At 45.3% G+C, this 26,263-nt stretch overlaps 1 protein-coding gene across 5 annotated transcripts in view; it reads left to right on the top strand.

Annotated features, from left to right (window-relative positions):
• The window catches only part of LOC119456398 (irregular chiasm C-roughest protein-like), an 812,164-nt gene that overhangs the window by 455,010 nt on the left and 330,891 nt on the right, over positions 1-26,263 (top strand). For all 5 annotated transcript variants that reach the window (XM_049669811.1, XM_049669813.1, XM_049669810.1 and 2 more), the window contains one exon: positions 15,323-15,351. The gene's annotated coding sequence lies outside the window, so the exon portion shown is untranslated. The remainder of the gene's footprint in view (positions 1-15,322; positions 15,352-26,263) is intronic.

Here is a 26,263-nt window from a genome sequence, read left to right as displayed (position 1 = left end):
CGTACTCATTGCTGGCGCTGGAAGCTATTGGTACGCTACACTGTACTTCTTGAAGTGCAATGGCTTCAGTGAACGTTTATAGCCCGTTGCATAGTCCCGTGTGCACGCAGTGTTCCCTCCCTCCCTCTTTTTCTCTTTCAGTTTTCCTTTTCCTTATTGCCTATTTAGGCTAGCAAACTGGGCGATCGTCTGGTTGACCTTCCTACGTTTCCGCTCCTTGCTTTCTCTCTATCACTCAATTATCGCCACTGCGATATTCTAGAAGTTCTCAAAAGATTTTTGCCAATGAATACGGTGGAAATGAATAGTGAAAAAGAGAAGAGTAAGCTTGCAGTTCGGCGTATATTGCATAAATTCTTGGCACGCTTCGCACTCTTCTACAGCCGGAGCTCCAGCGCCACGTTAGCGTCCCATATGTAGTTTGTCTATAAATAGGTCCTTCGCAAAAAGCACATGGAGCTTAGGTAAGCCTAAAAGGTAACTCGGCGTGACTTTAAGTAAATCTAAACATACCGTATTTTTAATCTCGAGTTAAAAACTCAACATTTCCTTAAGTGAATGAAATTAGGCAGATTATGGATGCGGTAAGCAGCACTCTCAAACCGAGGTTACTACGTTTGAGAGTGCTGCTAATCATGCATAGAAATCCTGCATAGAAGAAGGTATAGGTAGCAGTAAACGTTATTTCATTTATTGTGCACTACCTTCTATAAGGGGATACCTTGAGTTCGCTGTTGGCTGCAGAGGCCGTATTCCCTTTCATATTTATTTGATATCGCTGTTTCTGCAATACTTTCAGCTCACTTGCAACGAAAAGCTTCTTAGCAAATAACAGTGGGCCTCATATTAAGATCGTCGTAGTTGTGCTTACCCTTAATTGATACTTAAGTGTATTACTAAGTTTCAGGTTTAAAATTTGCCGCTCTAATGTAAGGCGCAGGGAGTGTTTCTTGCCAGAAACGTGTTACGGAGGCGTTATTAAACTATCCAATGATCATATTGATGGTTCGTATGGCTATACAAATACTCGCTTCTTCCTGCATAACGCCGCTAATATCTCGTGGCACAGTGCTCTATGACGCTTTGTGCATTGATCACGTGCATAACTCATTGTAAGTCAAGGCGGCCTTCGATAGCCTGATGCAGCTTTCTACACAGTACCATTCATTCGGGTAACTAGATGAAATCAGTCAATTGGGTGCGAACCGTATGGCGCTTTTCTATTAGAGCGTCGGGTAAACAAGCGATGCTGCTGCGTCCTCATATGTTTCATTCGTTCTAGCCGATGTGACGTGGAGAGGCAGCTGCAATTGAGGGACCATCCATAGGCTTCTTGCTAAATTTTCAGATGATAACGCCTGTTCGTAACCAGCATGATTTTATCTAAGATGGTAGTCAAGTGGATAAGCAAGGCACAATATTTTTTATAAAGCATAATAATCGTGTCGCCTACAGTAAAAGCTCGATAGATATTCTTTGCATAATTAAGCCCATGCCATGCCTCACCTGAGCACAAGGGCAACTCGAACATGATCAACTCTCTGTCTCTCTCTTCGAAAGTTGATAATCTGCTCCCGCGATCCATACACTGATTTAAGAATGTTGGGAAAGAATTGTTAACATACAATCGGCAGTTCAATGAAGATACGTAAGCAGGTATTAGTGCGGCATGACAATGCCGTCCCGCTTTCCTAGTTTTATCTCATTGAAGGAGCTTCGCGTACCTTCACTCTGTGTCCCGAACCGGCCCTCCGACAATTAGCTTTAGCGCGCCTCCGTTGCGGCACTCAACCAAATTTCTGTGCCAGTGCTTTCCGTGCCTTAATTTCCTTTTCTGCCGCCCTTTGCAGACGCAATTACAAAAGCAGCGACCACCCGGAACTCGGAAGTTGTGCTTCTCTTTCCGGAGGAACTAATTACGGCGCTTACAAGATTAGCGTACCGGTAGACGCTAACAGAGAAGGAGAGTGAGAGAGCACCCGGTGGAAGCAGATTCGCATTCTACCGCTAACGCCTTTATGTCTCTTTACAATGTTGTTTGTACCGATGTGACGTCACAGCCTGTTTCGCGCAGGCTACGCTTTTCTGACGCTCATTTCGTTCCCATTACGTGGTTCGTGAAAAAAAAACAAAGTGTTCGAAGACTGTACTGCTAGAATAGGGAGGAAAAGTGGAAACGAACATCAGTATTACCAGACCCCCAGGAGCAGTTAAGAAATTAGTGAATTCAAGCAATATTTCTATAAAGTAAAAACAAGCATGAAATCTCTAACTTTCATGCGTGTCAGGTGAATTTAGCCGCTTGATGCACCAACGCACTCTAGCAGATTGAGCCGCGCATATAAGATAAATAAGATTAACCTCTCATATCACTGCCATATTCGCAATACGTGCCAACACGAGCACAAACATTTCCCCCCAGAAAAGCACGTGGAATTCTGAATGCAAGGAAGGTTTGCAAGTTCAACTAATATAGAAGTTTGTCATAGTGAACGTAGTGTAAATAATGATGCTGCTGTCTAACCTTCGTTGGTTTGTGTAACACTATGTTTCTTTATAAAGAATATGCTTCATTTGCGGCATCAAATTACCTAGTGCCTGTATGCAGAAGCCACCTAATTGTGCCTAGCTGCACTGTTATGGCCAAATTTTGTTGTTCCTTTCTCGTTTACAGTTTTGCATCCCCACATTTTCTCGTTCGCATATTTTTAATAAGTTTGTCCATGCGCCATATTTCATTTGCTGCATTGCTTATTTTTATTTTGTTTATTTCGGAAAACTTAACGCTCAATGTTTTTTTTCCTCTGTTCCCGTCCAATCGGAAGCTCAAACTCTATAAGTCCGATGTAATCTGTAGTATGCGTCTTGGTTTGTAAATTACTCATGCAACATTAGTCCATGCCTTCGAAGTTGCGCAAAGTTGAACTGTTTGTGTAGTTCTTTATAATTACTGCCGCACCACTAGCGTTTCCCAATAAGAGCAATCCTAGTTTTCCTTGTTTGGCAAGATACAAAGGAGATGTTAAGCAAAACGAGATCAAGGTGAAAGCAGAAAGGAGATGTTGGCGCACAAATTCGGTGCTGGCGACTCTCCCCATGAAGATTTATCGTTTCTCGCAAGTGCTTTTATGCACGCTGATACTTATGCACACCTAAAATATACGGGGAGGATCGTTTTTGAGTTTTCCGGAGTTCTTAAAAATTGCCTGTGGCAGATAGCCGAATTTTTGTTCTTGAGCTAGATTATTCAAAGAGGCGGACATTACTAACACAAAAAATAGAAATAGATTTTCAAATTATTTCCAAAGTTTCACTAATTAATTTCTCAGTTAATTACTTTACGGCTCATATTGCAGCTTATGAAACGTAGCCGGTGAGTTTTCAAAACGCATCCACTTGAAACGAATCTCCAAAGTGACACCATTTTCGAGGTACTAATTCCCAAAGTGAGGGACGAAATTCATGGGCGTTCCTGTTACTTTTGTGCTTCAATGCATAAAAGATTGTTTGGTTAAAAAGATAAGTGGAACAAAGTGCAATTTTACGGCGAGTTTGATGGCGCATTTCTCCACACTGTTGTCATTTTGGACATTCATTCGAAGTGGATATGCCTTGCAAGCTCACCGGCTACAATTCATAGATTGCAATATGTGCCATAAAGTAATTATTTAGGAAGTTATTTAGTGAATTTTCCTTCATTACTTGAATATGCATTTCGATTTCTCGTGCAACTAATATCCGCCTGTCTGAACAATCTAGCTAAAAGATTAAAATTATGTTATCTGCAACAAGCGCTGTTTAAGAATTCCGGTAAACTTATAAATGATCACCCTGTAGATAAAACGTACTGTAATATATATGACGTAAATATATAACATGCTGTACATACATCATATTCATATAGATTGCATGTGTGTATAATATGCACTCTTCTACAGAACAGAATCAACAAGATAACATTAAGAAAATATCAATACAGTAGTGCGAAGAAAACGGTGCTTCCACTTATCGTACAAAACGCACAATGACAGTAAAAATTGAAACTCATATGAGCAAGACTTTTTATGAAAAATCCTTATCGAGTGTGCAGGTTCACTAATACTTCCGAACTATGCCGCAGACTTGAAAATATTTTAAAGTGGTTAGACAGCCCTTTGCAGTGCTTTCCTTGGTCACGGTCCCCGTACTTTTAAAAGTGAATCGTTTCTGATCTAATGCCACTAGTGAAAATTTCAGTCTGTATCTTGGCTTCTCATAATGAGATAATTTTAAAAGGAGATCACATGTGTTTTCGTGCTCATGACCGTATAGTCGCACTGTGAGCTCTAAGCGCTTATCAATAGGCCGTTAATATTCTCCTTGGCATTGGTGCCATTAAACTGTCAAGTTTAAGTATAAATTATTTTGAAAGATGAGGTTTTGTTTCCTCCTAAATATAATTCAACCCTCGGTGACCATCGCTTTATTGTTATTAATGTAACGTGTCACACCATGAATGGGCTTTTACCCTAACATTAAAGAAAGGGCATTTGTAAAGCTCAACTTATTTAGCTATCCTGCCAAGACGAGTGCGTGTAAGAAAAAGATTGCGTTGACTGACACAAAGAGCCATGCTGCAGACAAATCACTCTAAAAGAAAAGTTATATTGTTTTCCATATGCATTTTTTTCGTGTTAAATACTTCCGTCTGGCGCCTGTGAGCTGCGTGTTTTTTTTTTTTTTGTGTTCAAGACAGCGCATCCCACTCAGGAATAGTTAATACACACAGCACACTGCTTTGGATCGTTATTCCTCAAAACGAGGGAAATAATGGCACTTTCATGGGCTTTTTTTGTCCATTAATGGTTGTGGTTGCGTGTGCTTCACTGTTTGGTACGTTCAGCTCGTTCTCATGAGAGCGAAGAAATTGCGTTTTACGGGCGCAAAAGAACAGCGTCCGGTGACAAGAAACAAACATAATCTTTTTGTTCTGTCTGGTTTCTCCGAGACGGGATAGAAAAAGAAATGTGTAAGCCTAGAAGACAGAGTATAGGCAGTGCAGATTTCATACTCGACTTAGCGCCAAAAAACGAGGACACGAGAAAGGAAGACCAGACAGGACGAGCGCAGAAATGAAGAGTTCCGAAGAATTTTTTAACATTCATAGCTAACAAAGACAGCGCGAAAAAAAAAAAAAAAAAAAAACAGGACAAGCTAGTCGACACATGACGACTTCCGTCCCCCTCCCTGTTTCTCGGGCATATATATATGCAGAATAAATGTACTGTATTGGCAGTCGGGCATATATATATCTATATACATACATATATGCAGAATAAATGTACTTTATTGGCAGTCAGCACTCCTTCTTTGTCGGCATTTTTTGTCCTGATTGTAATCCGCGCTATTTGTTAAACTGTGACTGACTACCAACTAGCGCGAGCTCGGACCCTTTTAGATATTTAACCTTGTTTGCAGAGTGCCAACAGTGTTGATTCATTTGTGCACGTGTGTCATAATGTCTTAAACAGTTCAAAAAGTAGCTCCTTACGTTTTGTTTCTTCCCTAACAAGTGTGCTTCCCGAACAAATATGCTGCTGAATAAGCACCTGAATATGCTTATTGTGTTCATATGGTCTGCATACTTATTCTACTGTAGTTTGCACTTGCCCTCTAGCATATATGTATATTTAAATAAAATTTCACAGTTTCGCCATAAGGGCAAAGCAATGAACGCGAGTACAACATGCTAGAATATTACACGAGGTGTAAGACGCGTAGCTGTAGTGGCAGTATGAATTGAAGTAAACGAAAGCTGACTAAGTACGGCTGTTGTGCTTGGGGTCCTCTGTTTGAATCCTGTTTATGTTTGTTAATTAAAGTCATTGTCTTTCTTAGCGACTTTACCACCACTTTTCCGTATCGGGTATGTTTCAAACGACTTTCCTGGGCCAATCACAGAGGTCGTGCACAATCGCGCCAATAAAATTAAATAGTTTTCAGGTTGGAGCTTTGTTATTGTTTCGCACTTTTAATATTTAGGTATGGGAAGATTTAAGATGCAAGGCATGCGCTGACGGTGTTTTGTTTCATGACATTTGTTTTTGGGCTGCCAGTCTCAAAATTTTGAGGAATAGTCTTGCCAGGAATGAAAAACCTGGTATGGAGCAACTTTAGTGATGGAATGGTGTTGCAATATTACTCGCATATACCGCATGTCATATAGACCGTTTCACTAATTACAAACATTGGCCCTGCACGGCTTCCGGTTTTGCCCACTGACGAAGCTGCTAAATGTAACTGGCAAAGAAGCAACCATACGTTAAAACATAAACTGATAAGGCACGTGACCGGAAGCTTCTTTGGGGCGGCACGCTGGCTGCAGTTATCGCGAGCATGAAACCGTCTATAGCATGGCATATAGCATACATATACCTAAATATATATACGGAACCTCACGGTGACGTCGTTGTGAATGCGAAAGCATTAACGCCCAATCGAACGCCGCTGAGTGGTCCTTCGACTTTTTCGCTGCGAGTAATGTACCATAGCGGTACGTGCTGTCTGAGCCAGCAAGCAGCAGCAGCCTGCGGTGCTGGCTGGGGCACCGCGCGCCGGCTTCCAAGAATGAGCGCGCGGTTGACGTGGCGTCTCGGCGATGACCTTTTCCCTCACGCAACACCTTTCACAGGTGTTGCCTTTCGCTCGCTCTGCTCCGTCGAGACGCGTTCGGGACGTGGCATCGCAGCCAATATTACTTCAGGTGCCATTTCGCTTCTGCAGACTATAGACGTCGTTTTTTTTGGGGCGAAGCTCCTTAGGGTGTGGGTCTGTCCCTCCTCTGTAGTATGTAGTAGAAGTCGTCGTCGTAGTAGTAGTAGTCGTCGTCGTCGTAGTAGGTAGCCACGTCTATTTTTATGAGAAAAAAAATTCCGAAAGTTGTGTCCGTAGCGGAATCGAACCAGGGACCCCTCGCTTCCGAACGCGCGGCGCTAACCACTACCCACGAAGCGCACATGGACACACGCACCACGATGGCAATAAATACCCAACCAATGCCTCCTTTACTAGATGCCCATCGCGTTGCTCGCTTTCTCATTGGGCGGCGGTTCCCTTAGTTCAGCATAAATTCCGTGAGGCGGCGCTCGTTGCCTTTTCAACTTCCGGCGGCGGCGGCAGCGGCGGTCGAAGACTTCCGCCGGCGCTTCGATAGCGCCTGCCGACTCCGAGACGGTAACAGATGCTACAGTAATCTCAGAGGCCGCAGCACGTGATCTAAGTTGCAGACGTGCGCCACAAGCGGCGCTCGTTGCCTTTTCGCGGATATTAGCATTTCTAGATATTAAAGGAGCTTATGACAACGTAGACAGGGAATTGTTGTGGGATATTCTTCAATACGAAGGCATAGATGACGATTTCGTGGAGCTGCTGAGGGAGATATATCGAGACAACCAAGTACAAGTGGCATGGGAAGGCCGAAAAGGAAATGAAATGGTGGGAATTCACCAAGGATTGAAGCAAGGATGCCCTCTGTCACCATTGTTGTTCACGCTTTACGTCAAGGGCATAGAAAGACGACTGGAAAACAGCGAATTAGGTTTTGATTTATCCTACATGCGTAATGGACAAATGGTGCAACAGAAGGTCCCTGGATTGATGTACGCAGACGACATTGTGCTACTAGCGGACAATAAAAAAGATTTACAGATACTTGCGAATATCTGTGGGAACGCAGCGACAAATCTAGGCCTTAAGTTTAGCACAGAGAAATCAGGGATTATGATCTTTAATGAACACACGAGTAACTTCGTGGTGTCAATTCAACAGCAAGTAATACCCATAGTGAAGCAATATAAGTACCTCGGCGTACACATAAACGAAGGAAAGAATTACTCAAGCACCCACCAAGATAATCTGAAAATAAAGGGGAAGCGGAATGCAGCATTAATGAAACACAGAGCACTGTGGGGCCACAATAAGTATGAGGTGGTGCGTGGAATCTGGAAAGGAGTAATGGTGCCAGCGCTAACATTCGCAAATGCCATTATATGCTTAAAATCGGATATATTGGCGGGTTTAGAAGTTAACCAAAGATCAGTAGGCCGGTTGGCATTGGGAGCTCACGGTAATACGACAAATGAGGCAGTGCATGGAAACATGGGTTGGGCCTCTTTTGAAGTCAGAGAAGCACAAAGCAAAATTAGTTTTGAAGAAAGGCTCAGGAACATGGATGAAAATAAATGGGCGGCTAAAGTGCACAAGTATCTCTACATGAAAAGCGTGGACACAGAATGGAGGAAGAGGTCAAGGAAGTTGGCAACCAAGTACAGGATAATCGAAACTGTAAATAGACAACCAGGGGTCCTCAGAAAGAAAGTGAGAGAAATAGAGACCGTGAATTGGATGCAAAGAATGGAAACGAAAAGGACAATGGAGATTTACAAGAATGAGAAGAAAGAAATTAGAAGGGAAAATCTGTACGATAACACAAAGGGCAGTGCCTTGCTATTTGAGGCTCGAGCCGGTTGCCTAAGGACGAAAACATATCGGAACAAATATTCGGAACTAGATGAGACATGTGTATGCTGCAGTAAAAATCCAGAGACCACTCAGCACATCCTAATGGAATGCGACGGGATCCACCCAGCGAGAACCGTAGGTAACGTGCAACTCCCAGAAGCGCTTGGGTTTAAAGTGGAAGGAAACATAAACAGATCAGCCGTAGAGATCAGCAAGAGACGATTAGAGTACTGGTGGAAAAAAAGCAGGGAAAAGATGGATACGACCTGATCTCTTAAAATCATAGGCAGCGGTACAAGCTAAATTTTTGAAAAAGGTATACAAAAATGCGAGATAAAGAACATGTGTAGTATACCTGATTAAATCAAGCAGGCTAGGTGACTATTTGTCGCCACCCCGTTTCAAAGGGGATGCCAATAAATCATCATCATCATCATCGGAGAAGAGAAATGGGAGAGGGCACGGAACCGGGTTTACCGGACCACGCGGCAGGCATCTAGTAAAGGAGGCATTGACCCAACATTAACGAAAGACTGCGCGTTTCTAACGCGTTTGTGCTAGCGCGTTAGGGCCCGTGTAAGAAGCTGTGGCCTCTCCGCCTTACCCCCGTATTCATAAACGCTGATTGCGTCGGCAAACGCGGTGCACGTTCCGGCATGTGTAAACGGCTGCGTAAGACGCTGTGGCCTCTCCCCCTTACTAGAGAGTACTGCACGTTTCTAACGCGTTTGTGCTAGCGTCCCCTTAAGCGGGAGATGGTGCAATTATAATGAAGGGCGCTGTTATAAAATAGGAATGACGTCACATATGGCGCGTGTCATTGGTGGAAGTCAATCGTTCGATTTAGTGCGGCGAGACTGGGCTAATTACACGGAAGATTCACGGTTTACCGATGATTCCCTCTGGAGCTTCGCCCACTCATCATCATTCACCCCGTGGATATGCGGTGTTTTTTTTTTTTTTTTCGCTCAATGGGCCATGCGACGCTTTCGCATCAATAAACACATGGAGGCCCTCCTCAGGCTGAAATGCTAGTAGTCACTCAGATAACTTATTGCCTATGAGCCAACGCTCGCTATAAAAGTCTGTCGGATCTATTCGTGGTCTTCCGTGGCAGCTCTTGGTGACATTCACACCGGCGACTGACGGAGGTCGTGCGACCGGCCGCGACTGGCGACTGCAGAGCTACTCACTGCGACCGATGATCACACCGACGAGCGCTACCTTCCTTTCATGTCTGCTCGCATGATATGAGCGTAGCTAGCATGATATGAACGTCTGCTCGCATGAAATAGCCATGAGCGAATTCAAACGTCCTACTACTGTGCCGCTGATTGGTTGAGCACATTTACGACTCCAGTCGCGGAGCTGAAGAATTCTGCAGTGAGTGAAATCACAAAATAGGTTGGTTTTCGACCAAAGCGACCATTTGTGGCCGTCGCATTGCGACCAACTTAGTCGCGCGACCTATGTCAGTCGCCGGTGTGAATACCGCCTAAGGGCGCATTCACACTTGGGACTAGACGTCGTCCCGCGAACGAGTGCGACTGGCGACCACAAAGCTCCTCAAGACGAACGATGTTCACACCGGCAAATGCGACCGACGAGTCGCTAAACCGAAATGTCTCGCGATATGCCGTTCACGTAAGTCTGCTTGCAATATCATCGCCGCGTAAAATAAGCGTCTGCGTATACGAACGTCATATACCGTCGCATGTGATTGGTTTAGCTGTTCTGCGACTGCGGTTGCGTGACTGAAAAATCGAGCAGCGAACGACTAGCCCGAAACGGTCGCCTTTCGAGAAACGGTGACCCTTTGCGACTACTTGCGACTGGTCGCTTTGCGACTGACTTGGTCGCGTTACCTCACCTAGTCGCAAGTGTAAATGGGCCCGTAGAAAGTCCTTTCTTGAGCAGCCCTCGTTCCTGGGCAGAGCGACTACAGGTACAGGTACGACTACAGGCATACGTGACACGACTCTAAAATTTTAAGGTGTTTGTGGTGCGTTTTAAGTGCGAATCATTTTAGGGGCCTGGGATTTCGGCGTCTAATGTGATGTCATGTCGTCGTGGTCACGCGCAAAAACCAGATATGCCGGAAACACTCGCGTCTCGTTCACTTGGTATATACCAAAATTGGCATTGTTACGAATGTATGACTAACATGACATGATAGCATGATAGGTGACATCAATAACGTCATATGCTTGTCAGTTACGTCACAATTAACGATAATAAAATCACGTGTGGCGCATACTCGCATTGGATATGCGAGTATGAGCCAGGGATATGCGGTAATTAGAAGAAACTCGTGAAAATCGCTTCCGAAACGCCAGTCTGGTACCAGCGCAGCGCAAGAGAAGGCGCCACCACCCAACAAGTGCTCGATTCCTCCTCACTTGTGCAAGAATAGTACAAGGGAAACACCGGCGCATCACTGCTTCGCACTTAGTTCCCCAGGTTTCTCGGTAGTGGAGCTGCATTATCGCTGTTTGTGAACTACACAAGCAAAGAATGTGAATGCAGCGCCTAATGTAGCTCCAATCCTGCTCAAATCCTGCACTTGTGTAGTTCAAACCAACGGTGAATTAACATATGGGAAACACCGGCGCATCACTGCTTCGCACTTCCCCCGGTTTCACGTTAGTGGAGCTACACGTTTGTGAATACTAATTTTCAAGTGAAAAGAGTGTGTGGGCACAGCGCCATCTATGGCAGAAATAAAAAAAAAACATCACCATCATCAGCCTATATTTATGTTCACTGGAGGGCGAAGGCCTCTCCCTGTGATCTCCAATTACCCCTGTCTTGCGCTAGCTGATTCCAACTTGCACCTGTAAATTTGCTAGTTTCATCACCTCACCTCGAGAACAAGTTAAGGACCGCACAAAGAGTGATGGAGCGAAAAATGTTAGGCCTAACGTTAAGAGACAGGAAGAGAGCGGTGTGTATCAGAGAACAAACGGGGATACCCGATATTCTAGTTCATATTAAGCGGAAAAAATGAAGCTGGGCAGGCCATGTAATGCGTAGGATGTATAACCGATGGACCATTAGAGTTGCAGAATGGATACCAAGAGAAGGGAAGTGCAGTCGAGGACCGCAGAAAAAGAAATTACACCATCTTCCCGTAGGGGAACCTTGAGTAGTATGTGAAGCAGCCATGGGGTCGACTCAAGGTAGTTTTATCAGCTGTATAAACTTGGACATGCAGCAGCACCAGCAACGCGCAGAACTGTTGTCGACGCCGTCGGCGTTTTGCCCGCGTTCGCACCGAACGCGCGCGACGTTGGGGACTGCTGCCGGTGTCTCTGGGGCGCCTACCGTCGCGCCTCTAACCTAAGCTGCTTCGCATATCGCGCGCGGAGCCGCAGGTGTTGCCATTCGTTGCGCAATCCGGAGAGGAGAGGAGCGTCGGAGAGGAGAGGAGGGGGAGGAGGGAGGAGAGATGGGACAAGGAGAGGAGAGGAGGGGAGGACAATGCGCATGCGCAGTAGGGGTGTGGACGCCGCACGGCGGAGGGAGGGAGGGAGTGACATAGCCCCGACCATAAGATGCTTCGCATCTAAAAAAAAAAAAGACATGCAAAGTTCTTAACAGCGCACTAAGCTGCACAATAACTGCATTTCTCAGTCGAAACTCCTGCTGCCTGAGGCTGCCGCTGCCAACTGAAGTGATCCAGGCACTCAAGGGGCGCATTAAAGGGCATGGCCAGGCATACACTCAGTAGCTACATTAACGAGTTGCTGCGCACATTTGCCATGCGTTGTTTTGAAGGAACTCGACAAGCTAGCGTGTTCAACCTCCCACCACGATATCGTCGATGGACGATGATTGCGCCTCCCGTATATTAGGAGTTCAACTACCAGCCAGAGCTCGTATGCCGATTGGGCCCAACATTCATTTTCTAACCTAAAGACGTGTAAGAAATAAAAGCAGTGATATGGTCAATTGTTTGTTTCGTAGATACTGTTGACATTACCAAGTACACGGCACAATACGCCTAAATATCGTCTTCCGAAAGGGCTCGACAACAAAATTTTAGGCATACGAACGGAAAGCTGCAGAAGAGATGACAAGTCTCACGTAACTTCATCCCGCGAAACTTCAGTGTCGTTTCCGCACAAAAGCGCCGGTAACTTGAGTGGATATGGAGTGTTAATGAAATGAAATTGCCAAAATTTAGTGCTCGAATTTCCATTGCACTCCTTTTCTTTGGCTCTTGATCTGCTTTGCGCAATTTTACTACCACACTGATGCCTCCTGCCAAAACAGAGCATCTCCGACCAGAAAGACGTCTGTAGCAGCCATGGTCCGGAATAAAGACGTCAGTGCGAGCCGCCGATGCGAATCTAGACAGACGAAAATACTAATCGTAAAGCACGAATGTGTCCCAAGCATTCTCACTGCTCAGCCTATAAAGAAAAGGAGCGTGATGTAGGCGAGAGCACTCGGGTATTTCGGGCCACCTCGTCGTAGTGTCATTCCCGCGGGATACAGTCGATACGGCTCTAGACGCGAACAACTCAGCTAGAATTACATTCGCCTTTGTCTTCCGCTCTTTCCCACCCTCGCGCATTTTCCTTTACTCCTTCTTACCTTTGCTTTTTTGTCCGGGACAAGAACTGAGGGTTACCTTACCAGTTTCCATGCTCTTTCAACGAGAGTCTCGATCCGAGTCCGCACCGAGTATTCGAGGTGTCGTTTCCTTTTTTGCACACTATACTCCTCTCTCACTTCGTACACCGTCTTTTATTTCTTTACTTAAACTATCTGCTCCTTTTTTCTAGCGTTCCTGACCCGCTTTTCGCGCTTCGACGCCACGTGTTCTTCTCAGCGTGGCACGCCTCCGTGGCTTCCGCTTTCCGCTAGGTTTGGCCAACATTTTGCTCCGTTCGCTCCCATAGACCCTCTTACACCGGCGACCGAAAGAGACAAGCAAAGGGAACGTTTAAAAACATCGCATATCTTGCCCTGCTTTCGGGAACCACTTCTTGGCTTTCGATCCTTTGCACCGTATCACAACAGGGCCGGGTCGTCGTTCTTTTCACTCGGAGTATTCCCACGGGCTACTCCCTGTCGACTGTTTTTATGGGTGGCGGAAAAAAAAAACCACCCGGTGCTCGCTTGTTCTTGCAGCAAGGCGTTGTCGTTGTTTCGACTATTTCAGGATGGGCTTCCATCCTACAGCGTTTTCTTTTTTTTTTTGTATTTGTTTGCAACACAGCCTGCTTGAGCATAAATGTGAATCGTCGCGTTCTCTCTTAAATACACCTTTCGCTTTTGAGTATCCTTGACTCTCGGAATTTATATTTTATGCTTAAATGCGGCTCCTCTCGGTCCTATTTCTTGTTCAATTTCTGATGCATGGCCAGAGATCAAGGTTCTGTATTCAATTCTGTATTATATTCTGTATTATGTTCCTCTCTCTCTCTCTCTCTCTTACACACACACACAGACACACACACACACACATACATACAAACGCTCCAAAACTACACACGAACATTGTTCACGCTTCCTCTAAATCGGAGAGCTGCTAAATAAAAACGCAAGATTTGAAAGTGCTAGGCTAACGCAGTGAAAGGAGATGGAGGCTGCGTGGAATGGTCCAGCGACATGGCTCAGAGCAAAGAAAAAAAAATTAAAATGAGTGGCTGCTTGTTCCTGGGTTCTAATTCCCTTTACGCCCGCTTTCTTCTCCTTCATTCTTGCTGTTTTCTGCCAGCCTTTTAAAGCTCCCATGGTTTTTCCCAGGCTGGTCATAAAGCACGGCTGTGCTAGTCACGTAGTCGCGCCAAGCACGCGAAACTTTGTTCCTGTCCTTTTAACACACTACGTCTGTACTTTTACGCCTTGCTCTTTTTACTGTCATGGTATTATTTCCTTTCTCAAAAGTTAGCTTAATTGTGGGGAGTATTCTGGTATCTTTTTGTTCTAATGTGTTCTTGCCATCATGCTAAGCTGTAGGTGTTGCAGGCATTGTAGGCAATTATTCGCGGACGAATGGTTTATGGCTAAGCACGCAACAAAGCAGCACGCGTGCATTGCCTAATGTACAAGATGTATGTTCAAAATTCAGTTTTGTTACTAATTTTTTGAACACAAATATTTTGCGCAGCTCACACTCTCTGATATAAACTTGCATTTAAGCACCTTCGCTGGGAGAACCTGTAGTCAGCGTAATCACCTGTGAAGGATAGCGTTAGTTCCTTATAATTTCGCTCTTATTATGCTGTGATGATGGAGAGATGTAGAAAAAGTTTAATAATACCTAAAATGTTTAGCCTAGCGACAGTCCTTAACCTCTTTTTAAATGCATTACAAGAAGACTGAAAAATGCACTGCTGCAGGCATTAGCCCAGTTGGGCAATACGCACAAAAAATAGACAAATACAAGACATGCAGTGGCACCCAGGCACCGAGTGGTTGCTAGATGACAGAGTATTTTGTGTCAAGTCACTTAGGTTTACGGATGTTTCGTGTTGATGGAAACACTAAGTAGGCTGTATGAAGTGGTACAAACGTGCTAAAGTTCGGCAGAAAGAAAGTCTGCTGAAGTCATGTAGTAGTTCGCTCTGACAATATTTAAAAAAATCGCCCAGCTTAACGCGAATTAAGTACATAATTATTGCTGTAACTAAACAGCTAGTGACGAGATTTTAATTGCAAATGGGTTGAATGCGAAATTAATATCATGATTCTAATGTGCATCTTGTATATTCTGAAAAAGAAAACATAGTGTTCTCACTATTTTTTTTGTGTGTGTGTGATTAGAGAAGCGCAAGAATTTCTCACATTGGCACATTTATTTTTATTACAGAAATGAAGCTACAGATCAAACAACCAAAGGTAAGAATCCTGTTTCACATTTCACGGCCATCGTTGGGGCAGCTCTAATGTTCAGTTAAGCACTTGTTAGAAGAAGTCTTTCATATTGATTTTGCTAATAAGGACATCCTGTTTCAGTTAAACCTAAAAATGATAATGCATGCGAGTTTTGTAATTATAGACTCCGGATACAAAAACGTTGCGCCGACAGTCATGTTAGGAACACTAAAAACCTATTTTGTTTCAGATATATTGAATGCACGAACGAGAATGTTTAAGGTAAACGTGGGAACTTTGCTGCGAAAAGGGGTACAAACACTGCCTATTATGCTTTCATAAACCCACGTCTAAAGAAGCAACAAAGGAGGCAACATATCTATCAAAATGAAATCATGAAATGAACGAGAATAATTACATATATTTAGTCATTGCAAGCGACGCAGTTTGTAGCGGCGATAAACCATTACCCAGAGATACGTACAGCACGGGAAATTTTTTTACCCAAAAACTTTATTATCGCTAAGCGCTCAATCTTCTTTTGTTGTTTTCGAGCCGTAGATTAGTGGCGTTTCACAGGTTGTTAGGAAGCAGCAAGGCGTCGTCAAGTTAGCATAGGCATCGTGTGTGAATGGTGTGACTGACATGCTTATGACTTTTAGAGACAGTGACATTGAAGGTCAATACACTCATACCTACAGTTTGATAGCGGTGAGATAATATGCATGCTGCCATTCTGCTCGCCGATGCGAGAGCCTAATGCACACTATATGTATTCATTTATAACTTCCGATAGTTTGCGAGATCGTAGAAGCGAAAATCAGGAACACATTTACTGCCCCTATATTCTTTTTTTCGGTGAATGCCTGGTATATTGCATCATGTTATATGTATATACTGTAAGGCCTGTGTCATGTATGAAATCAAGGTGCAGACTTGTGGTATCTGTTAGCGCGTAATCAGATGTTATAGTTTAGCGTTTTAGTACTTCGTGAATTAATGAACGATTGGTAAACGAGAGAAACCTCAGGGCGTAACAAACTCTTCGACAAGAGAACTTCTCCTCAGTCCCAGAAAGGAATCTCTGCGTATGCACATTGGCTGCTTCAAGAGAATAGGCTGTCGCCCAACAAAACCCACGATGTCGCGAGCAATTTCTATTTACAGCGAAGCTGTTAAGGGCTCACCTTTCGATCGTCGCGTCCGGCAATAGGAAAAAAAAAACTCTCATTGGCCGTATGCTGTATGTGCGAGTGAAAGCGAGCGAGGGCGAAGGACACACGCTTTCACGGGGAGCGAACGCACGGGGGAGAGCAAACGCGGCTTCCCAGTGGAAGGGGAGTGGTGGGCGAGGAGGGCATGGAGGCACCCTATACTCCATCTCACAAGCTGTTGTCAGCACTGCCGAACATGGAGGAAGAAAAATATAGGAGGGAGCATTACGTCACGCAGCCAGCTTTGTTAAGCGAACGCTTCGTGCTCAGCAGTGGTCAGCAGTGGTGGTTCAACATGTGACCTTTTGCGTCGAGATCACGGAGGATCCGAGATTTGCCGAGATGTTTGGTTACTGGTACTTTTTATTCGGTGCGCGCTCGGCCGGCAGCTGTACACATGCAGGAAGCGAGAATATTTTTCCTTGTTTTTTGTTTTTGTTTATTTCAAGAGTTTCTGATGATTTCGAATGGGTATCGAAAAAAAAAAGAAACAGCCGGGAGTACTAAAACCTACCGCGCACTCTGATCTTTCCTCCGTGCTGGGAGGTTTTTATCACGTGTTGGGCAGTCGGCGACAATCGCGTTGCGGTACGTTCCCAAGTAGGTTTATTTTTTTAAACCTCCTTGTATGTTCCCTCCTGTATTTTCCTTCCTCCATGCTGCCGAACGTACGAGGCAGCAATATATAGCAATATATATAGGCAGCAAAATATAGTTCGGGGAGTAACTGGCTGATTTTTGGCTACGCTAGAGAGTTTTATTTTTGCTCACTACAAAAAACTCTACAGCTATACGTGACATGTTAGGACCTTTGCGCATGCACGTCCTATACTGAGAATTACTGTGGTAGTTATCGCCGGTGACCATAATAGCCGTGTTCACTTATAGAAACATACAGCGCCGACCGCCCGCTTCGATCCCAATTCGCGCTTTTTACTGGCTTTCCGCCCTGTCAGCAAGAAACAAAGGGCAAGATTCGTCATCGCTAAGTCACATCTCAACCTGAGGTCATATCATGAGGTATGTTTTGTCGCAATTATTCAGCACGGCTGTTTGTTTTCACGCTGCTATAGGACTACAGACACGGCACCGAGCCGTAAAACTGGTTTGATTTATAGTTAGCAGATGGCGCCATAGCACTAGCATTGGTGATGCGCTGACGATGCGGAACGCTATCAAAGTCTAATTGCTCACTGCATCATTAATTTACTACCCCGCTGTAGCATGGTACTGGATGACGGTAGCGAGCAAACGCCAAGTATAGACGCCGAGCAGACGCTGTGCCGCAGGTGAACATTTATGAGGTTCGTCCTTATTGCTTGCTAAGGAGGCTGCAAGGTGACTGTAGGGAAATCGTATAGGTAAAGCTCTGCTCTGCTGTCGCATGCATGTAAACGCAGCTTCTGGTTACGGCGTCAAAATAGACAGTTTTAGTATTGCGAAAATGGCACCACGCTAAACGCACAGAAATAGCGGGGTCAGACTGCGCACGCTCAGAACGCTATTTCAGTTTTGCGCGTAGCGTGCGTCCGTCATTTTTCGAATATAGCGGAGACGCTAAACGCTCGCTAAGTTTTTAGCGTTGCAAACATGGCGGCACCCTCGGACCTTTGCCTTGACCATGCAGGCTCGTTTCAAGGCTTGGCGTGGATCCACACGGCTAGTTTGGTTGTCGAGCTGCTCAGTTATCTGCTTTGACTACCTGCAGCTAGATGGCGCGGCGAAGTTTTGCGCTTAGCGGCGCATTGTTTTCTTACACTGTACTAAAACCCTATCGAACAGCGTTCCGCAAAGATTTAGCGTGTGTAACATGCTAAGGCTAACGCAAACATTTTCCGCAATACTAAAACTCTCTAATATTTTTTTTGCGTCATTCCACCAACCATGGAGCATGCAACAGGGTGGCAAGCAGACGCTGAGCAGACGACGTGACGCGGATGAGCACATCTCGAGGGGCATTCGGCCTTCCTATTGGCTAAGAATTCGTGTAGCTTCCACAGTGCTGACAACAGCTTGTGAGATGGAGTATAGACTGTGCGTGTGCGTGCCCGCTCTCCCACTGCGGCGCCGCCCTGCCGCCCTCTGCTGCCTGTGCCCCAGACTCTCTCTGGGCTCTCGCCCGCCTCTCCAACGCCTCCTAAAACTTCTAGGAGGCGTTGGCCTCTCCCCTAACAGTGTCGACAACGGCGTTTGGGCGTTCGTCACCTAGCCAGCGTTTTAATAGCGGTTGTATGCGGTCACACGAACAGCGCGCACAACTGTTGTCGATGGCGGCGGCGTTTTGCCCGCGTTCGCACCGAACGCGCGCAGCGGTGCTGACGTGTTTATGAAGAATGTGCCAACTTTTGCCGTACAGCCTATGGTGGTGTGCCGTAGCGACCATAAGGCCATGGTCCCTGTGGTCACTAAATAAATGAAAACCACCGGATCATATATATTTCTCATTCTTTAATAGTTGAAATAACCGATTACACCGTCACACCTTAATAGTCATAATTGGAAATACGTAATTCCCACCATAGTACAGCTTCGCTGGTCTTCCATCTCCACCCCAGTGGAAGAGCTGACAGTTTTTTTTTTTCAGTGCGTGCTTCCCTAGCAACGAGTTGCATACTAAATTAGCAGTGCCAAACAAGGTCACTTTCGTTGCTCCAAAATGAGCCGTACATGGTACCGCCTTCCAACGACAAAACACAAGAAAAGAAACAAATGTGTAAGCGCCATGTCCTCAATGCACTGTCTCTCGTTGTTCATTCTCGTGACTATCACCAGCTTGCGAACTTGGCGCAGACAAAGCGGCCGCCGGAAAATCGAAACATTGAACACTGCCAAGCCGCGATAGCGTGCTCTACACAACCACCGACCACGCGAACGAGGAAACAAGCAAACTGGCGGAGAAAATAAGAAAAAAATGAAACGAGTTGTTCGCCATATTTAATTACTCTTCCGACAATTGTTTCACGCAGACAAGCTTTTTTAGTCGACTGGAACAAAACAAGGATGGAGCGCGCAGTGTACAACACCCGCGTTGACACTTTTGTATGCGACGTCAAATTGCGCGCGATGTGCTTCTGGTTTATTTGACACCGCCGGGTTTTTCGCTCACGCCTCAAGCTGCTGCATTTGGTGGTCATTTCAGTAAGCTTAACTCTGCGGGCCGGCTTTTGTTGCTTCAGACAATGTCAGACGGGAGGGTTGGAAAAGTGCTGGAAAGGGAGAGTTAAAAGCATAACAAATTAAGGCTTTGTGGTTGGGAATGAACTGTTGAAGCAGAGTTTAAGCTTTTATTCGTTGTGGAAAATGTGTGCTGCATGCGTTTTTGTCAGTTATCGACGCTTCACTGAGTCAGTGGCTTTGTGGATTCGCGCAACATTGGAAACATTGAAGAGAATATAAATGAACAGAATGCCTGAACATTTAAAACTAAAAGAAATGCCATTTCAATGACTAAAGCAAAAGTAGGCAGATAGCTTGTTGTCAAAAGCAGAGGTAAGAGCGGTAAACCGCAGCATGGAAATATTGCATACATGGGGTAGAAATCGAAAACAGTATCGTGCAAATGCAAATAAAAAGAAGGGAAAATATCTAATGCCTGTTACTACCACGGGCATTTGCTGCAGTCGCCTCAACTTTTTTAATAATTCAATACAACAAGCCCACATAAAGTAAGTTACGTCTCCCTTAAAAAAAGAGAGAAAAAAAAACTCGTAGGACTTTTTTTTTTTTGGTGCTCAGTGTTCTTTCTGCGCACAAGCGTATGTGACTCGGTTGTGAAAACAACGCTAGTCTTTGTCTTTGCGGACTCCTTGTGCGATGTTGGCCCTATATTAGGCGGGACAGCTTCATTTATAAGACTCCTGTTATTTTCACCAACTAAGTATTAAAACTAAACTTATGGAAACACCAACAGCAATAGTGAACTTCGTGCACAGAAGAACGCAGTATTAGTGTCTTGGTAAAATGTCTTGCCTTTTCCAGCGGTTGGCGACTGCACGAGCTTATATAACGAATAATTTCTAAGCCACAAGGAGTTTTAGGATCTTGCTATTAATTGCTAATGTGCCAAGTTCGGTGGCACAGTAAATTTGTTGCGTGATGCTTATGAAAATCTATGCTGAGACCTGAGTCACCGTAGCAAATATGCCTATCATTACATGTCCATTTATGTTTATGACTTAACAACGTTGCATGACAAAAGTATGCGAAAATATACTATAAATAGACTCATGCTTTAAATTGAGAAATATGAAGACGTAAAAAAAACGCGCGCATGAATGAATGAGAATTGTTGGTTACACAACGTGTATTAGGACTAGCAACTTCTAACCCCAGTGTTCAGAATTGAACCTTAACTTGAAGCCAATGTTTGACGTGATCTAATTGACGCCTTGTGGGAACGTGCCTAGGACGCTCAATTGAGTGTGTTCACAACAGGTGTCATTTAGATCACGTCAATTGCGAATTGACGTGATGAAACCGTGCATCTAAATTTAATTACACACGCGCGTGTTTGCAATTCGCCCCCTTTTATATGCGGCCGCCATGGAAGAGGTCCAATCAGCGACCTCGAGCCAAGTAGCGCAACGCCAGATCCACTGGCTGATCAGATCGGATGGTTATAAGGAAGATACATTTAATATACAAGGTTTTTTTGTCTTCATAATGCTGGCAATAATTAAACTAACACTAGGGAAAATACATATGGTGTTTGGAGAGCGCCGTGGTATGCGAGCGCGCAGTTAAAGCGCGAGTAAACGCATGAAAATGATTATTCTACTTCGCTGCTGGTGTTAATTTTCGGCAGTGGCGTAATCGGGTTGCTGCCGAAAATTTACACCAGCAGCGAAGTAAATACACTTGGTTACTGCAATATTAGCTGTTTTTGTCTGTTTGAGCTCTGCACCACCAGGTGGTATCGGCATACAGGTCGCTCACTTTTACGGTTACGCAACAACTCTCCAACGCCCGGTCCGCCCACGTTTACCCGATTACGGGACAATAAACCTCTCTACTGAATAAGGATGCCTTCGGTGCGCCTTTCACGCGGCTGTACCCCGTACGGCACTCGGGCGCGAAACAATAGTTGCGGCGACGGTTAGGAATTTTCGCCAACCCGGGACACACGTCTGTAACGTGGGTGACACGCAGAGACAGGCACTACACGGAAATGAAGCCGGCAGCAAGCAACGAAGTCGCTGCCAACCGACCGCCACTGCCGCATAGAACAAATACCCACCCGCACGCGAGACAGCGAAACGGGCGGACCACTGGCGAGTTCAGGAGGAAGCTGCTGCAGCGCCTCTAGAGGGCGCATTAGCAGGCGACCGCGGCCGCTTCAGTGGAGAGCATAGGAAGGATGGGCGAGTGAGCCCACTAGAAAAGCTTCTAGAACACTGTAGCTCCTCTTATCCAGGCGCGCGGCGAGTGACGGGGTCAGGCGGCGACCCAGCGGCGGAGAGCGCATGCGCCAAGCCGGCGGAGCTCGGCGCGGCGAGTCATGTGATGCGTTGCCAAGGCTACAGTGCAGCTGCAGTCAAATGAAGGTCGAATTGCTGGCGACAGCGAAACTCAGCTTGACTAGGTTAGTAAGGCTTTCGCTATTTCCGAGCGCGTCAGGAGCTAGCGTGTATCCGCGAGGTTGCTACAGCGGTGGGAGAAGCCAACCTTGTCGATGCGAATTCAGGAATACATCGGAAATCACGATTGCTAGGAGGAGATGCAACTGCTGAAAATAGGTTCATATCAACTGTAGTGAACACCAAAACTGCAACGAAGCATGGGGTATGCAATGACTCGCAAAATATAACAATTGCATAAGTTCTCTTCGCAGTGTGCGCGCTTGCGTAGCAGGCAGTGCACGCTTTACAGGGGGAAATGAGCGATTCAGTCACTTGAATTTGTGGCACTTCTAGGCAAGATTTTCAAATTTACGATATTATTAGTGACCGAGCATGCAGGGTATGTAACTAAAAAAAAGCAAATGAACCGTGTTAACATATTTGTTTTGCTTTAATAAAGCTAGAAAAAAAAATACACCGAAAAAGTAACGCAGGTTAAACGCACACGTAGGAATGTATGTGAAGCGAATCTGTTAACTTCTTTCTGGGGTTTTACGTGCCAAAACCAGTTCTGATATGAGGCACACCGTAGTGGAGGGCTCCGGATTAATTTTGATCACGTGGGGTTCTTTAATGTGCACTACAACGCAAGCACACGGGCGTTTTTGCATTTCGCCTCCATCTAAATGCCGCCGCCGCGCCCGGGATTCGATCCCGCGACCTCGTGCTCAGGATCGCAACATCTTAGCTAACTGAGCCACCGCGGCGGGTATGAAGCGGTTAAGTAAATGTTAAGAAACTAAATGCGATGCCTTCAATTTTCTTCATTGGCATCCTATGTAACGTGTAATTCAATGCGTAGTTTTCGTTTGTGCATAGCACAGGTCACAAATTTAATGTCATGCAACGTTTATGTCTGTAGAGAGCACCGTTCACGAGCTTTGCCGAAATGCCAACAATTCATGCGACTGCACACTCTAGGACTCCGACGCAGTGGATGTTTACAAAGACAAAGGCGATGTCTGATCTTTGTCGAGGGTATACCGTTGACGAAAGGCGGGAGCAGAGAGACGTATGACGCGAAAGCAATGGTGAAGTTGACTATTATTAGCCTCTTTCATTCCAGCGTTTGTGGCCCAATAGAAACTGACGCGTGCGCAGGCGCATTTGTGCAAACGCGCTCTTGTGCACGTATGCATTCGCGCACATTTGTAACGCGATGTGACACACGCACCAAGAATCTGAAAAAAGCTATTTGGCGTTGGAACGAAAGAAGTAGGCGTGAGATTATGGACTGAGGTTCAATCCACTAACTCAGGAGCTTCAAGTGTTGAAATAATGAACCAGGTTCATAATTTTTGTTAATTTTGAAGTTTACGAAGGCCGTATTTTGGGCACCTTATGTAGATTCTATTCTAACACTTTATCTATGACATGTTTAACGCATACAGCCACTTATAGACGCCTCTTTTGATAGAAGAGCAAGCCCTCAGTCACACTGAAACTTCTTCTTCTTTCTGGGGTTTTACGTGCCAAAACCAGTTCTGATTATGAGGCACGCCGTAGTGGAGGGCTCCGGATTAATTTCGACCACCTGGGGTTCTTTAACGTGCACTACAACGCAAGCACACGGGTGTTTTTGCATTTCGCCTCCATCGAAATGCGGCCGCCGGGGCCGGGATTCGATCCCGTGACCTCGTGCTCAGCAGCGCAACGCCTTAGCTGACTGAGCCACCCCGGCGGGTCACACTGAAACTGATTGCCATAGAAATGAGCTAGTGCACGTAGATGTTCCCTCATGTTTGTGCAGAACCACACCTTGCACATGTGATGACGGCAAGGTATGGGTATATGAAGTACGCACTCTAACCACTGTGATCAAGTAGAAGGGCCGGACATAACCGGAAAGAAATATCAAAGAATGAGTTGGACATAATTATAATACATGTTCGCGCGCACTTTTTTTATTTAATCCGCACATTAACGTGACTGAAGCTGAACAATTGGCCAACGTTTTGAAAGCTTTTAGTTAAGAATACTGAGCACGTCGAGAAGACGAGAAATGCCAATGGATCCCGACAGAATGTAAACAAGTGTGTTCGGGACAAAAGTTCTTGCACACAGAGTTCAGTCTATTTCAAAAGAGCAGAATATTTATAAAAAGGAAAAAATAAGAAAGCACAAATCCTAGTGCATAAAATGTTTCGACACTCCGAATTCTAAAAACGGTAGGACGCAAATGCGCAGCTTTTCGAGTAGACGTCGAGCTTTACTCCCAACTTGTGTATCACAAGAACATATGCTACATTGATGCCGCTTGACATATCTTAGTGCGCACGTACATAGATAATCACCCCTTTACCCGAAAAAAAGGAACAACAAAGGAAGCAAAACTGAATTTTGAGAAAAGCCTGAGAGTTATTAATCACGGCTGTCTTCTCCCCGGCGGGTTGAAAATTAGGCCGTAAGAGCTACTAGCGCATTCCCCAGTGCCGCGTCCCTCTAAAACAAAATGGTCGGCAAACAAAAGGTCTCTTTCCCTATTTCAGTAACCAGCGTTCTGTCCACCTCCTTTAGAGCCCTCTCCCCCCGCGAACGGCCTTGCGCACCGCATCGCTGCTGCAGCAAAGCCCCTAGACGCGGCCTCGACAATGCAGGCCGTGGGGGAGGAGGCAACGCGGCTGCACCAAGCTGGCGGCGTTGTTGCAACGCAGGGGCCCATAAAGCCTGCGTGCCTTGTTGGGATTTCGGCGGGTTGTGTTCAATGTCCGGGAACAAGCTCCATCGATCAGGCGAATCGATTAAAGACGGGGCTAATTACCCGCGCACTCGCGGGAAACACGAGGGACGGAGGGGGGTTATACTGGCCAGGTTTTTCCTCGACCCGCGCGCTCCACGCTAACGTCTTGATAAAGTACGCCTTACCGCTGGCGCGCACCGACCAAAGCCCGATGCGGGCCTGCCCGCGGTAAAGATGACTTGAACAGCACAAGCATCTTGCCTTTCATTAGTGAAATTTTATGTGTCTGTGTTGCGGTTACTACTTATCCTACGTGTCCCCCCCTCCCCCTTTTATTTCTTGAGAACCAGGGTCCGTGATAAGCATGCAGGGTAGAAGCTCTTGCACATGCTTCGCACATGCCATATACCTGCAATTTAATAATGTTCTGTCTTCAAAATTCTTTCTGGTTCACATATGCAGTCGTCCAGTGTAGATGAAAGTTGCTGAACGAATTTTACTCTTAAGCTATTACTGTATATAGAACGAACTTCCAAGGACACTCTGCCTGGAGTAGCTTGAGAGTGTCAGTTTCTAATTATAGTATTTCGGGGGATAAGATATGACAACATAGATATAACTATGACGAATAGAATCGTTATTATCACTCTGATCAAGAAACTACGTATGTGCGAAAGATAACAACCACGTCTTTAACATGTCATTCACTGCTACTACACCAAATCAGTGTTATCAACCCCCTTTAGTGTGTCTTGTGTATTGGGACTAACGCTATAATGTCCATGGAAATGACTAATATAATTCATGTGGAATCGAGTATGGACATGAAAAAAATTAATACTGGGGTTTTACGTGACGTAACCATTATCTCATTGTGAGGCACGGCGTAGATGTTGGAATAAATTTTACCACCTGGGGCTCTTTAACGTGCCCCCAACGCTTGATACACGACCGTTCGTGCATTCCGTCTCCATCGGAATGCAGCGGCCGTGGCGTAGATCGAACCTACAACCTAGTGCTCAGCAGCGTAGCCCCATAGCCACTGAATTACCGTGGCGGGTAGCGGGGGCATTTTGCTTGAGCCGACCTACACTTCTGTGGCGGTGACTGGCCATCTTTAAATATGTGGCTGAGATTTAGTTGAGGCCAGTGGCTGCTTCTTGTTCTGAGCGCAAATTATATTTCTAAGTGATGCGCAATATTGTAAATATATCGCCCAGGCATGCAGAAAGCAAATGTCCGAAATAATAGATTGTTTCATGAAAAAGAATTGCAGCACGTTTATAGTCAGGATAGCTTAAGTTTCGACACACAGTTTCACAATAATGTTCGCTTTTGTGGCGCCGAAGCACTTGAAAAAAATTGCATTGCGCAAATGATTCTTAAGAAAAGAAAGGAATGCGAGCACAAATCGGCGCTGAGCG

This window comes from Dermacentor silvarum, chromosome 6 (genome assembly GCF_013339745.2).
Source record: "Dermacentor silvarum isolate Dsil-2018 chromosome 6, BIME_Dsil_1.4, whole genome shotgun sequence".
Classification (NCBI taxonomy): Eukaryota; Metazoa; Arthropoda; class Arachnida; order Ixodida; family Ixodidae; genus Dermacentor; species Dermacentor silvarum.
Note: the sequence above shows the minus strand (reverse complement) of the source record. Positions and strands in the feature narration are given on the sequence as shown.